Source organism: Oncorhynchus nerka, linkage group LG3 (assembly GCF_034236695.1).
Source record: "Oncorhynchus nerka isolate Pitt River linkage group LG3, Oner_Uvic_2.0, whole genome shotgun sequence".
Taxonomy (NCBI): Eukaryota; Metazoa; Chordata; class Actinopteri; order Salmoniformes; family Salmonidae; genus Oncorhynchus; species Oncorhynchus nerka.
In genome coordinates this window covers 60,125,191-60,137,731 of record NC_088398.1, presented here as the reverse complement: position 1 = coordinate 60,137,731, position 12,541 = coordinate 60,125,191, and the positions used below count along the sequence as shown (strand labels likewise).

The following is a 12,541-nucleotide window of genomic DNA, read 5'->3' as shown; positions in this document are numbered from 1 at the left end:
AGTGGGCTGTCATTTGCCTTTTACTGAGAGGTGGCTTCCGTTTTGCCACTCTACCATAAAGGCCTGATTGGTGGAGTGCTGTCCTTCTGGAACGTTCTCCCATCTCCACAAACGAACTCTGTCAGAGTGACCATAGGATTCTTGGTCACCTCCCTGACCAAGGCCCTCCTCCCCCGATTGCTCAGTTTGGCCAGGCCGTCAGCTCTAGGACGAATCTTGGTGGTTAGAAATTTCTTCCATTTAAAAATGGAGGATACTGTGCTCTTGGGGACCTTCAATGCTGCAGAAATGTGTAGGTACCCTTCCCCAGATCTGTGCCTCGAAACAATCCTGTCACGGAACTCTACAGACAATTCCTTTGACCTCATGGTTTTTTTCTCTGACATGCACTGTTAACTGTGGGACCTTATTCAGACAGGTGTGTGTGCCTTTCCAAATCATGTCCAATCAATTGAATTTACCACAGGTGGACTCCAATCAAGTTGTAGAAACATTTCAAGGATCATCAATGGAAACAGGATGCACCTGAGCTCAATTTCGAGTCTCATAGCAAAGGGTCTGAATCCTTATGTAAATAACGTATTTCTGTTGTTTTTCATACATTTGCAAACATTTCTAAAAACCTGTTTGCGCTTTGTCATTATGTGGTATTGTGTTTATATTGATGAGATAAAAAAAATATGTATTTTAGAATAAGGCTGTAATGTAACAAAATGTGGAAAAGATGAAGGGGTCTGAACCATTTCCGATTGCACTCTAAGTATAGCCCCCATGCAATATTAAAGTCTAATATATTCACAGTGAGATTTCAACTGCAATTAACTCATTTGTATTTTGTTGAATTTATATAACATCTCGACCTTGTTTAGCATTATCTAGTCCAAATATGGCATGATTCCACTATTTGTATCCGTTGAAATCGCTTTTTTATTTTTTATTCTGAAGCAAAACAGCAATCATCGTTATTGTGGCTAGCTTCAAACAGATTCCGCGCAGATAGGCTACCTATTTATAGCCAGTGCTTAATCATTTATAAATTGGGACGGTCCAGAACAAAAAAAGTGAGCGCAGAATCCTTTTTAATACCGCACAAATAAATGATCGAAATGTCAGGCTACTTTGATATTGACAAACTGAGATCAATAAAACGAACTGGTCTTGAATGCATCAATAGCCTATCAATAGCCTAGTCCTACGTGTGGAGACATATTGTTGGCTACAATATGACGAGAAATTATAGTCCTAAAAATGCTTTTCACTTTCACTGACTCACCCAATGATGCTCAGCTCACTTGCTGGTGATGGCGGATGCGCTCGTACAAAAATCTCTCTTGTTTTACTTTATAACATTATATTTGGAAGTTGATCTAATATTTTGGTAACCTACAGCATAGTCTTCTATTTTCAGCAGGAGCCATTTGCTTTCCAACCTGTGTTTTCCCTCGATTGTATTTGACAAATGGCTAAAGGCCTGTTTTGTCTGCATGCTGTTTTTTCGCTGAAAGATTTGCCTCGCGTTCCCGACTGTAGGATATTCCTTGTTATTTGGCTACAATCCACAGCTAGGCTATTTAAAAATAGAAGAAGCTATTGATCCTCTGTGGCTAAATTAGAGGCCTTCCCATGGTGTAGTAGGATATTCTGAATGATTTCATTTGTTTCTGAACAGACAGTGGTAATTATATAACTTTGGCAAATGCATATACATTCATCAGGGGTGCTGCAGTTCCTTCAGATCCCTTCGCGCGATTCTATAAGGAAATGCATATAGTGCAACGCTGGAGAGATGAGAGTTGCAGGCTCATGTCTATCAGAGCAGAGAGGGAGATATCATATGAAGTTAATCTCATTCTAGTTATGTGAGAGGTACTGGCACGCTTCTCACACAGCCACCGCCACCCGTTGGTCTCAAACGTAGGTTACAATGTTGAGCAAATCATAAATCCGACCCAGCCCACCCCGAATCAACACTTAGAATATTAGGCCCGGGCTGAAAAGCAACTTTTTAATATTACGTTTTTTTTTTGTGGGGGCAAGAGAATTAACGAATTGGCAACTCGAATGAACTTTTATCACTTTTCTTCGAATTTTTACATAGCAAAAAGTGTGAGAATAAAAATGTATGCCTATACGTCAATTCCCTGGCTATTGAGCGCTGCTGGTGCACGATATTAAATGTTGGAGGACCGCGCGTGCGGGATCCCAATTGCGCATTCGTGGAGGGCGTCAGTAACCAAAGAGGGTCGCGGTGTAGAGGAGATCTATATGATATATATCACCTCCTCCGCCCCGCTCAAACCTCGACCAGGGAACGAAACACCGGTACATGAGCGGGAGGACACCATTCAGAAAACCAACCCACAACTGACAGCTTTATCGCCGTTGAGAACACAGGTGAGGAAATGCTGCGAGTTTATTCACCGTCGGTCGTTATAATATTGTAAATTATAAATAATTTCACTTTCCGTGAGGTGTGAATTTTTGCAACGGAACAAATACATTGAATGTGCGGGAATCCAAATGAATAGCTTGCTGCTGCAGGTGGTCTTGGAACCATTTCCTTCCATTCTCCTTCCATTCACAGCATTATGTTTTAGCCTACTGAAATTACTCTAATTGTCTTGAGACATTATTATTTTAATGAACCCAAGATAGTAACCTGCTGACGACAGTTTCCCCTGAAAATGATCGTCCCTGGTCTTGTCTCATGATCCTGTTCATTGTGCATTTAACGAAGATAGGACTTCTGCATCTGTTCCATAGTGATTTATATAGAGTTCCTGTGCAGGCGGCTATTTAGATTGTCACTGGTTAACTAGCAGGGAGAGGAAAGCTTCAACCCCCTCTCATCCTCCCTTCCCCTCTTCCCTTCATCCACTATCCTCCCATTCTTATAGCCTGGCTGTGTGTTTCTGTTGTAATGACTTATTTGACCCATTCTCTAATGAGAGCAGCATTCAGAGCAGTCCTGTAAAGCAGAGTTTCCCCAAACACGGTCCTGGGGCCCCACCTGGGTGCACATTTTGCTTGATGATGAGTTGGTTATTTGAATCAGCTGTGTAGTGCTAGGGAAGTAAACCAAACCCAGTGTTGGGTCCCCACCTGGGTGCACATTTTGCTTGATGATGAGTTGGTTATTTGAATCAGCTGTGTAGTGCTAGGGAAGTAAACCAAACCCAGTGTTGGGGCCCCACCTGGGTGCACATTTTGCTTGATGATGAGTTGGTTATTTGAATCAGCTGTGTAGTGCTAGGGAAGTAAACCAAAGCCAGGGTTGGGGCCCCACCTGGGTGCACATTTTGCTTGATGATGAGTTGGTTATTTGAATCAGCTGTGTAGTGCTAGGGAAGTAAACCAAACCCAGTGTTGGGGCCCCACCTGGGTGCACATTTTGCTTGATGATGAGTTGGTTATTTGAATCAGCTGTGTAGTGCTAGGGAAGTAAACCAAACCCAGTGTTGGGGCCCCACCTGGGTGCACATTTTGCTTGATGATGAGTTGGTTATTTGAATCAGCTGTGTAGTGCTAGGGAAGTAAACCAAAGCCAGGGTTGGGGCCCCACCTGGGTGCACATTTTGCTTGATGATGAGTTGGTTATTTGAATCAGCTGTGTAGTGCTAGGGAAGTAAACCAAAGCCAGTGTTGGGGAAGCTACACTGTAAAACATTCCCCTGTAAATTTACAGCATTGTACTGGCAGCAGAGTTGCCAGCTAAATTATGTGATTTTACTTGACAGCAGGGATGCTGTAAAAACATTTACAGTAAGAAAAACAGTACTGCATTAAACAATACATATAGACTCAATGGTTGCAAAAATGGAAAGAGGTCTGTCCATGATGGGGTGTTTGCTCTGCCTTCTTGACACCTCAGTTGACCAGAGGTCCTAAAGGCCCTAGTTTTGTTGCACCTGGACTACTGCCCGGTTGTGTGGTCATGTGTAGTTGCACCTGGACTACTGCCCAGCTGTGTGGTCATGTGTAGTTGCACCTGGACTACTGCCCGGCTGTGTGGTCATGTGTAGTTGCACCTGGACTACTGCCCGGCTGTGTGGTCATGTGTAGTTGCACCTGGACTACTGCCCGGCTGTGTGGTTATGTGTAGTTGCACCTGGACTACTGCCCGGCTGTGTGGTCATGTGTAGTTGCACCTGGACTACTGCCCGGCTGTGTGGTTATGTGTAGTTGCACCTGGACTACTGCCCGGCTGTGTGGTCATGTGTAGTTGCACCTGGACTACTGCCCGGCTGTGTGGTCATGTGTAGTTGCACCTGGACTACTGCCCGGCTGTGTGGTCATGTGTAGTTGCACCTGGACTACTGCCCGGCTGTGTGGTCATGTGTAGTTGCACCTGGACTACTGCCCGGCTGTGTGGTCATGTGTAGTTGCACCTGGACTACTGCCCGGCTGTGTGGTCATGTGCGGCAAAGAAAGACATAAGTAAATTGCAGTTGGTCCTAAACAAAGCAGCACATATCACTCTTAGACGTATACGGAGGGAGTGTCAGTCACATTCATGTCAGTCTCTCCTGGCTCAAAGTTGAGGAGAGATTGACTGCATCATTATTGGTCTTTGTGTGAGGTATTGATGTGATGAAGGTACGGAACTGTCTGCTCAAGCCGTTGGCACACAGTTCAGACACTCATCAGTACAACACAAGACATGCAACCAGAGGTCTCTTCACAGTCCCTAGGTCCAGAGACTGGGAAGCGCACAGTATTAAATATCGCCATGACTACATGGAACTCTGCCACCCCAGGTAACTCAAGCTAGCAATAAAACCAGATTTATAATACAGATAAAAGAACACCTTACTGCACAAAGGGGACTGTGAAGACACACAGCCATTTTATATATATTGTATTGTAATAGGCACTGAATTATATATTAGACCTAGATATTGTGTGTACATACTGATATGTAGGCTATGTGTGACATTTTAAATGTACAGCATGTATTTCAGTCCTTGACTAATAATCAAATCAAATCAAATTTTATTTGTCACATGTGCCGAATACAACAGGTGTAGGTAGACCTTACTGTGAAACTTTTTTACGAGCCCTTAACCAACAATGCAGTTCAAGAAATAGAGTTAATAAAATATTTACTAAATAAACTAAAGTAAAAACCCAGATTTGTCCTTCGGACTGCCAAATGGTGAAATGTGATTCATCACTCCAGAGAATGCGTTTCCACTGTTCCAGAGTCCAATGGCGGGGAGCTTTACACCACTCCAGCCGACGTGGGATTGTGCATGGTGACGTTAGGCTTGTGTGCAGCTGCTCGGCCATTGAAACCCATTTCATAAATCTCCCAACGAACAGTTCTTGTGCTGATGTTGCTTCCAGAGGCAGTTTAGAACTGAGTAGTGAGTGTTGCAACCGAGGACAGACCGTTTTTACGTGCTACATGCTTCAGCCCTCGGCGGTCCCGTTCTGTGAGCTTGTGTGGCCTACCACTTCGCAGCTGAGCCGTTGTTGCGCATAGACTTTTGCACTTCACAATAACGGCACTTACAGTTGACCAGGACACCTCTAGCAGGGCAGGAATGTGATTAACTGATTTGTTGGAAAGGTGGCATCGTATGATGGTGCCATGTTGAAAGTTACTGAGGTGTTCAGTGAGGCCATTCTACTGCCAATGTTTGTCAATAGAGATTGCATGGCTGTGTGCTCGATTTTATATACCTGTCAGCAACTGATGTAGCTGAAATTACAGAATCAACTCATTTGAAGGGTTGTCCACATGCATTTGTATATATAGTGTAATTACAGTGCCTTCGGAAAGTATTGAGACCCCTTGACTCTCCACATTTTGTTACGTTACGGCCTTATTCTAAAATGGGTTAAATAAAAAATATCTATTTACGCATAATATCCCATAATGACAAAGCCAAAACAGGTTGATAGAATTTTTTGCAAATGTATTAAATATATAAACTGAGATACCTTATTTACATAAGTATTCAGACCCTTTTCTATGAGACTCAGAATTGAGCCTAGGTGCATCCTGTTTCCATTGATCATCCTTCAGATGTTTCTACAACTTGATTTGCGTCCACCTGTGATAAATTCAATTGATTGGACATGATTTGCATGTCAGAGCAAAAACCAGGCCATGAGGTCAAAGGAATTGTCTGTTGAGCTCCAATACAGGATTGTGTCAAGGGACAGATCTGGGGAAGGATACCAAAAAATGTCCGCAGCATTGGAGGTCCACAAGAACACAGTAGCCTCAATCATCCTTAAATAGAAGTTTGGAACCACCACAACTCTTCCTAGAGCTGGCACCCAGCCAAACAGAGCAAATGGAGAAGAGCCTTGGTCAGGGAGGTGACCAAGAACCCGACTGTCACTCTGACAGAGCTCCAGAGTTCCTCTGTGGAGATGGAAGAAACTTCCAGAAGGACAACCATCTCTGCAGCACTCCACCAATAAGGCCTTTATCATAGAGTGGCCAAACGGAAGCCACTCCCCATTAAAAGGCACATGACAGCCCGCTTGGAGTTTGCCAAAAGGCACCTGAAGAACTCTGAACATGAGAAACAAAATTCTCTGGTTTAATGAAACAAAGATTGAACTGTTTGGCCTGGATGTCAGGTGTCACGTCTGGAGGAAACCAGGCACCATCCCTACTGTGAAGCATGGTGGTGGCAGTATAATGCTGTGGGGATGTTTTTCAGTGGCAGGGACTGGGAGACTGGTCAGGGTTGAGGGAAAAATGAACGGAGCAATGTACAGAGATCCTTGATGAAAACCCTATTTCCAGAGCGCTCGGGGCCTCAGACTGGGGCGAAAGTTCACCTTCCAACAGGACAACAACCCTAAGCACACAGCCAAGACAACATGGGAGTGGCTTTGGGACAAGTCTCAATGTCCTTGAGTGGCCCAGCCAGAGCCTGTACTTGAACCCAATCTAATATCTCTGGAGGGACCTGAGCAGCGACGATCCCAATCCAACCTGACAGAGCTTGAGAGGATCTGCAGAGAAGAATGGGAGAAACTCCCCAAATACAGGTGTGCTAAGATTGTAGCTTCATACCCAAGAAGACTTGAGACTGTAATCGCTGCCAAAGGTGCTTTAACAAAGTACAGAGTAAAGGGTCTGAATACTTACCGTAATTGCTGGACTATTAGCACCCGAATATAAACCACACCCACTGAATTATTTAAAAATATGTATTTTGTACATAAATAAGCCGCACATGTCTATAAGCTGCAGGTGCCTACCGGTACATTGAAACAAATGAACTTTACACAGCCTTTAAACGAAACACTGCTTGTAACAAAAATAAATAGGCTTTAACGAAACACTGCTTGTAACAAAAATTAAACAGTAGCCTACCAGTAAAGTCATTGGTCACTATCTTCCTCCTCCTGTGCACTGAAACCACTGAAGTCATCTCCTTCGGTGTCGGAGTTGAATAGCCTCAGAATTGCTTCATCCGATGTTGGATCGTTTTCATTGTCGCTCTAGTCACTTTCATCCGGAGGCAAATACCCCGCTGAGCTCATGCTGCCCCTTCAACACGCAGCAGTCCAGCCTTTCGAAACCCGTTGATGATAGTGGATTTTTTGACAATGCTCTACGCTGTCAGGACCCACTGACAGACTTGACCATAAGTTGCTCTTCGCATGCGGCCCGTTTTAGTGAAGGATTTCTCCCCACTTGTCATCCAAGACTCCCACTGAACACGGAGCGCCACCTTAAATGCAGGATTTACACTGATGTCGAGTGGCTGCAAATACTTTGGGCCATCTGCTTTTCTTCCCTCTGAAAGGTTTGTTGTCTTTTTGCACTGAGTCAGTTCCTCACGCTGCTGTTTACATAGTCTTATAATCGACTCATTAAGGCCAAGCTCCCATGCAGCAACTCTCTTTCCTTTTCCAACAGCCAGATCGATCGCCTTCATCTTGAAAGCTGCATCATATGCATTTCTCCGCGTCTTTGCCATGATGAGGGTGACAAAATGACTACCGTAATCAGAATGATGGGAAGTTTGAGCGCGCTCGATTTACGTCACATTATGTGACGGTGCTCAGTTTTTTGGCGGCATGAATCTTGTGAAAGCGGGAAAAATCCATAAATTAGCAGTGTCATTGTATAAACCGCGAGGTTCAAAGTGTGGGAATAAAGTTTTATATAAATAAATAAAGGCTTATAGTCCGGAAATTATGGTATATAATAAATTATATATAAATTAGCAAAAACTTCTAAAACCTGTTTTTTGCTTTGTCATTATGGGGTATTGTGTGTAGTGTGAGGGAAAAGACAATTTAATAAATGTTTTAATAAAGCTGTAACATAACAAAATGTGAAAAAATGAAGGGGTCTGAATACTTTCCGAATGCACTGTATACAGTGACTACTGTGCCAAACAGACCAAGGTAATGGCCAGTACTCAACCATTTAAAGGTCAATTCATTTGTTTTTTCCTAAAATCATTACAGTTGAAAATGGTCAACAATTAAAAATTATATCCATTCTCCCCACATTCCAAATAATAAACAATTCAAACAATAAGTAATCAATCATTTCAAATTAGGCAAACCAAATAGTCATCCAATAAAACTAAAACAAAGGCAATCAAGCAGCCAAACAATCAAAAAAAGAATCCCCAAAATATGTCAGTCTATTCATATAGTCCGTCAGTCTTGCTGCCACTCCAATCTGTCCCCTTTACACATTTAATTGTTGGAGCACTACGATCACACATCAGTTAAACTCTCACTCACGGGTGCAACAAATGTAGCCTCTTACAAGGCACGCCTCAGAATATGTTAGAGACAGAAACAACAATACCATGCACCCACTAATGGCCAATGTTTTTGGCTCTAAAAAGTCAGTTGTACAACTAAAATGTGTCTAACGCATTTAACCCTCTGAAGAATCAGAGGGGTGCGGGGGCTTCCTTAATCGACATCCACGGCGCCCGGGGAACAGATTTTCACCTTGTTAGCTCAGCGATTCAATCCTGCAACCTTTCAGTTACTGGCCCAACACTAACCACTAGGCTATACTGTATTCTGTGTGGTGGAATTAAATTACATAGTAAAAAACGTAACTTGTTTTTGCGGTAACTTACAGGCAACCAGTTTACTGTAAGAAAAGGTACAGTATGTTACTGTAAATTCCAAATAAATTGTGGTTTAACAGTACATTGCTGTAAAGAAAGCACTTCTTTACGGTAATGTACTGTTAAACCAAAGTTTCTTTGAAACCAATATTTGAAATTGCCCGAACAGCACCAGAACATCAATCTTAAATGTATTTAGACTTTTGTTTCAGCAATATACCGCATTAAAACTAAAAGCAGATTTACCTAGCTCGGTGTACACCCTAGGAACCTCTAGAGGTAGCTATTCCTGTGAACGGGTTAGGCAAGTCAGGCGTCTATACTTCAACATCAAAGTTAGATAAGTTTATGACGTAGGGCCTTGTAAACAAAAAGGGAGTAATGTAGAGATCTACGAGTCTTTAGCGAGGGCCAGCCAACCTTTTGATACAGGATACAGTGATGAGTACCAAAACTGCACTATGGTAGATGGCATCCAAAGGTTTAAGAGTAGGAGCAGCTGCACTTTGATGAATAATATCACCATAATGAAGAACGAATAAAAAGTTTGACTGAATAATCTGCTTCCTTCTGCTTAGAGAAAGGCACAATCTGTTTCTGTAGAAAAAGCTAATTTAACTTAGCTTCTTAACCAGCTCCGCTATATGTTTTTTAAATGTCAAAATACATATCAATCAAAATACCTAAGTATTTTATGTGGGAACACATTCGATTGGAGAACCACCTAATGAGTGAACATGTAGTTCATCTGAAACATTCTTACAAGAGTTTGAAAATAACATGTATTTCGTTTTAAAATCAGCAAGGGATTCCTGCATGGCTATAAAATCTGACTGTAGTTTTTACACAGCCAGATCAACAGTTGGGGCAATAGCATCCCTAATACTATCATTCGCATATAGATGAAGTTTACAGTTTAACAGCTTGACCAATGGTGTTTATATAAATAGTGAAGAGAACTGGTCCCAAAATTGACCCCTGTGGTACACCTTTATGTACTTCAAGAAATTCAGACTTAACCTCATCAATCACAAATGGCCTGAGTTCTGTCACTAAGATGATCATGAAACCATGAACAGGTGTCAGAGCTCAGGCCTATCGAGGACAACTTATTCAATAAAATATCATGATCAACAGTTTCAAAAGCTTTTGACAGGTCCACAAACAAAGCAGCACATTTCATTTTAGCGTCTAAAGCATTGACAAGCTTGTTAACAACTAAAGTGATTGCTGTAATAGTACTATGCCCAGGCCTAAACACTTACTGGTTTACATTCAAAATACATTTCTCTGATAAAAAAAAAGAGCAAAATTGTACATTTTAACAATGATTCAGAAATCCTTGCTTGACAAGGAAGCCTTGAAATGGATCGATATTTATTAAAATCACTAATATCCTCGCCCTTATGGAGTGACAGCCCATTAGCTGCTTTCCATACTTTTTGAATATTTCCTGATAATGTTAAATACAAACGGTGGGTTATTGAGCCAACAATGATGGGCACTGCACACTTAAGCAGACCGGGAACAAATTGGTTGGCCCCTGTGGATTTCTTGTCTATTGCTAACAAAGCATCCAGGACTTATTTTTCTGTCAATAGCCTAAAAGAAAAGCTTTGACTATAATTTCTGATAATTCAGCAAGTTTCCCCTAGGCTTAGAAGTTTTTTTAAAGAGATAGCCCAGTGAAATAAAATGGTGATTAAATGCATCAATGATGGCATTTTTTTTCTCGTAATGAGACCAGTGTCTGAATTAATTTGGTGTGGCAGAGAGGAGGATGTAGAACCCTTCAGGGATTTGTGTAACGTCTACTTCCAACTCACACCCTCAAACATGTAGATCCTCCGAACGCAGCTCACTTTCCAGCCCACACTCTCAAACACCTAGATCCCCTGAACGCAGCCCACTCTCCAGATCCCAATCACCTGAATTCTAATCACCTGTTCACACACCTGTATGTCATGATCACACACTATTTAGTTCAGTTCTTTAGCCATCAGATTTCCTGTTATCTACCTATTGCCTGATCTCCCGGACTACGTTACTAGCCTTTTCCCTGCCTGTACTGTTGCCCTTTTGGACCCCCTGTGTATGACCTTCTGCCCGCCCCTGGACCCAGCTACCTGCCTCTTCCTGTGTATGACCTTCTGCCTGCCTCTGGACCCTGCTACCTGCCTCCTCCTGTGGTCCTTTACAAATAAACACCTGCTGCACCCTGCGCTTGAAACCAGCTCTCTGTCTCCCTTCGTGTTCATTACAATTTGATAGTTTTCAAAAATGTTGCCGGGTTCGCAGAGCGGTTATATAGTAATCAGATTTAGCCTTTCTGATTTGTCTTACACAGTGATTCTTCAGTTGCTTAAAAGCTTGCCAGTCTGGGCTTAAGCCTGTGTTTCTGGACTTGACCCAAGCATCATCTCTTTGATGAATGACTTCTGACAATTCTGGAGTGTACCAGGCATTCAATCTACCTTTTAACCCTTATTTTGTTTTAAGGAAGCATGATTATCCACGATAGTATTGAAGACATCTGCAAAAAGGCACAAAGCTAAATCAGGTTCAGGGATAGCAGAGATGCAATCAATGTCACTAAAATAAAAAATGTAAAAAAGCCTGGTCAGTTAAACTTTTAAAGTTCCTCTAGGTGATTACACAAGGCTTTGATTTTTGTATTCTCACATCTCTAACACAAACAACTGGGAAAGGGTCACTAATGTCTTGGGCGAAGACACCAGTAGAACTCTGGTGTATTCATTAAAATAAGATCAGAGTTGACTTTGAAGGATCTTTAGGGTTGGGCCGTGTAGGCTAAGTCACCAGCTGGGTTAGGTTTAGATCATTTACACATGCATTTTAGATTGTCTGAATCCTGCATTTCCCAATCATAATTTAGGTCACCCAGGATAAGGAAAAGACGACGAAGCGGTTAACTCCCTGTGCACAAAGGTAAGCCGAGGCACGACAGTAGACCCCTTCCAGCTTCATGCGTCTCACCTGACATGCGTAGTCGCAGTAGTCATCAGCTATTACTGTAAAGAAATACAGTATGTTAGAGTCATTTTTACAAGAGGCTTCCAATTACAGTTAATAACAGCATTTTTCTGCATTTACCCATAATGCAATTCAATCTGTAGCATTAATTCTGTAAAACACATTTAAGTTTATTTTTACCATTCATTCTACAGTGTATTCTGAAAATATGGTTTAGCAAGCCACCAATTAGATATGTTGGGAGTGTTAAGCAGCTGCACAGTTCAGAGTCAGACATTATCTGACTACTGTTTTCTCATTAAAGTCAGGCAGACAGTCATGCACTGATACCTCAGCACTCAGCCTGTCAAAAAAACAAACACTGAGGGAGAGAAGAGTGAATCTGGGGTGGTGGGAAGAGCACTTATTTCTTGTGCATGTGTGTGTTTTCATGCTCTGTGAAAATCCTTGGTGAAAGTGTGGCAAATCTTTGC

General features: G+C 42.2%; 1 protein-coding gene across 1 annotated transcript in view; it reads left to right on the top strand.

The window, feature by feature from the left end:
* The first annotated feature begins 2,100 nt into the window (after positions 1 to 2,100).
* The window catches only part of LOC115111738 (5-hydroxytryptamine receptor 1F-like), a 38,605-nt gene continuing 28,164 nt past the window's right edge, over positions 2,101 to 12,541 (top strand). The window contains exon 1 of the mRNA XM_029638103.2: positions 2,101 to 2,394. The gene's annotated coding sequence lies outside the window, so the exon portion shown is untranslated. The remainder of the gene's footprint in view (positions 2,395 to 12,541) is intronic.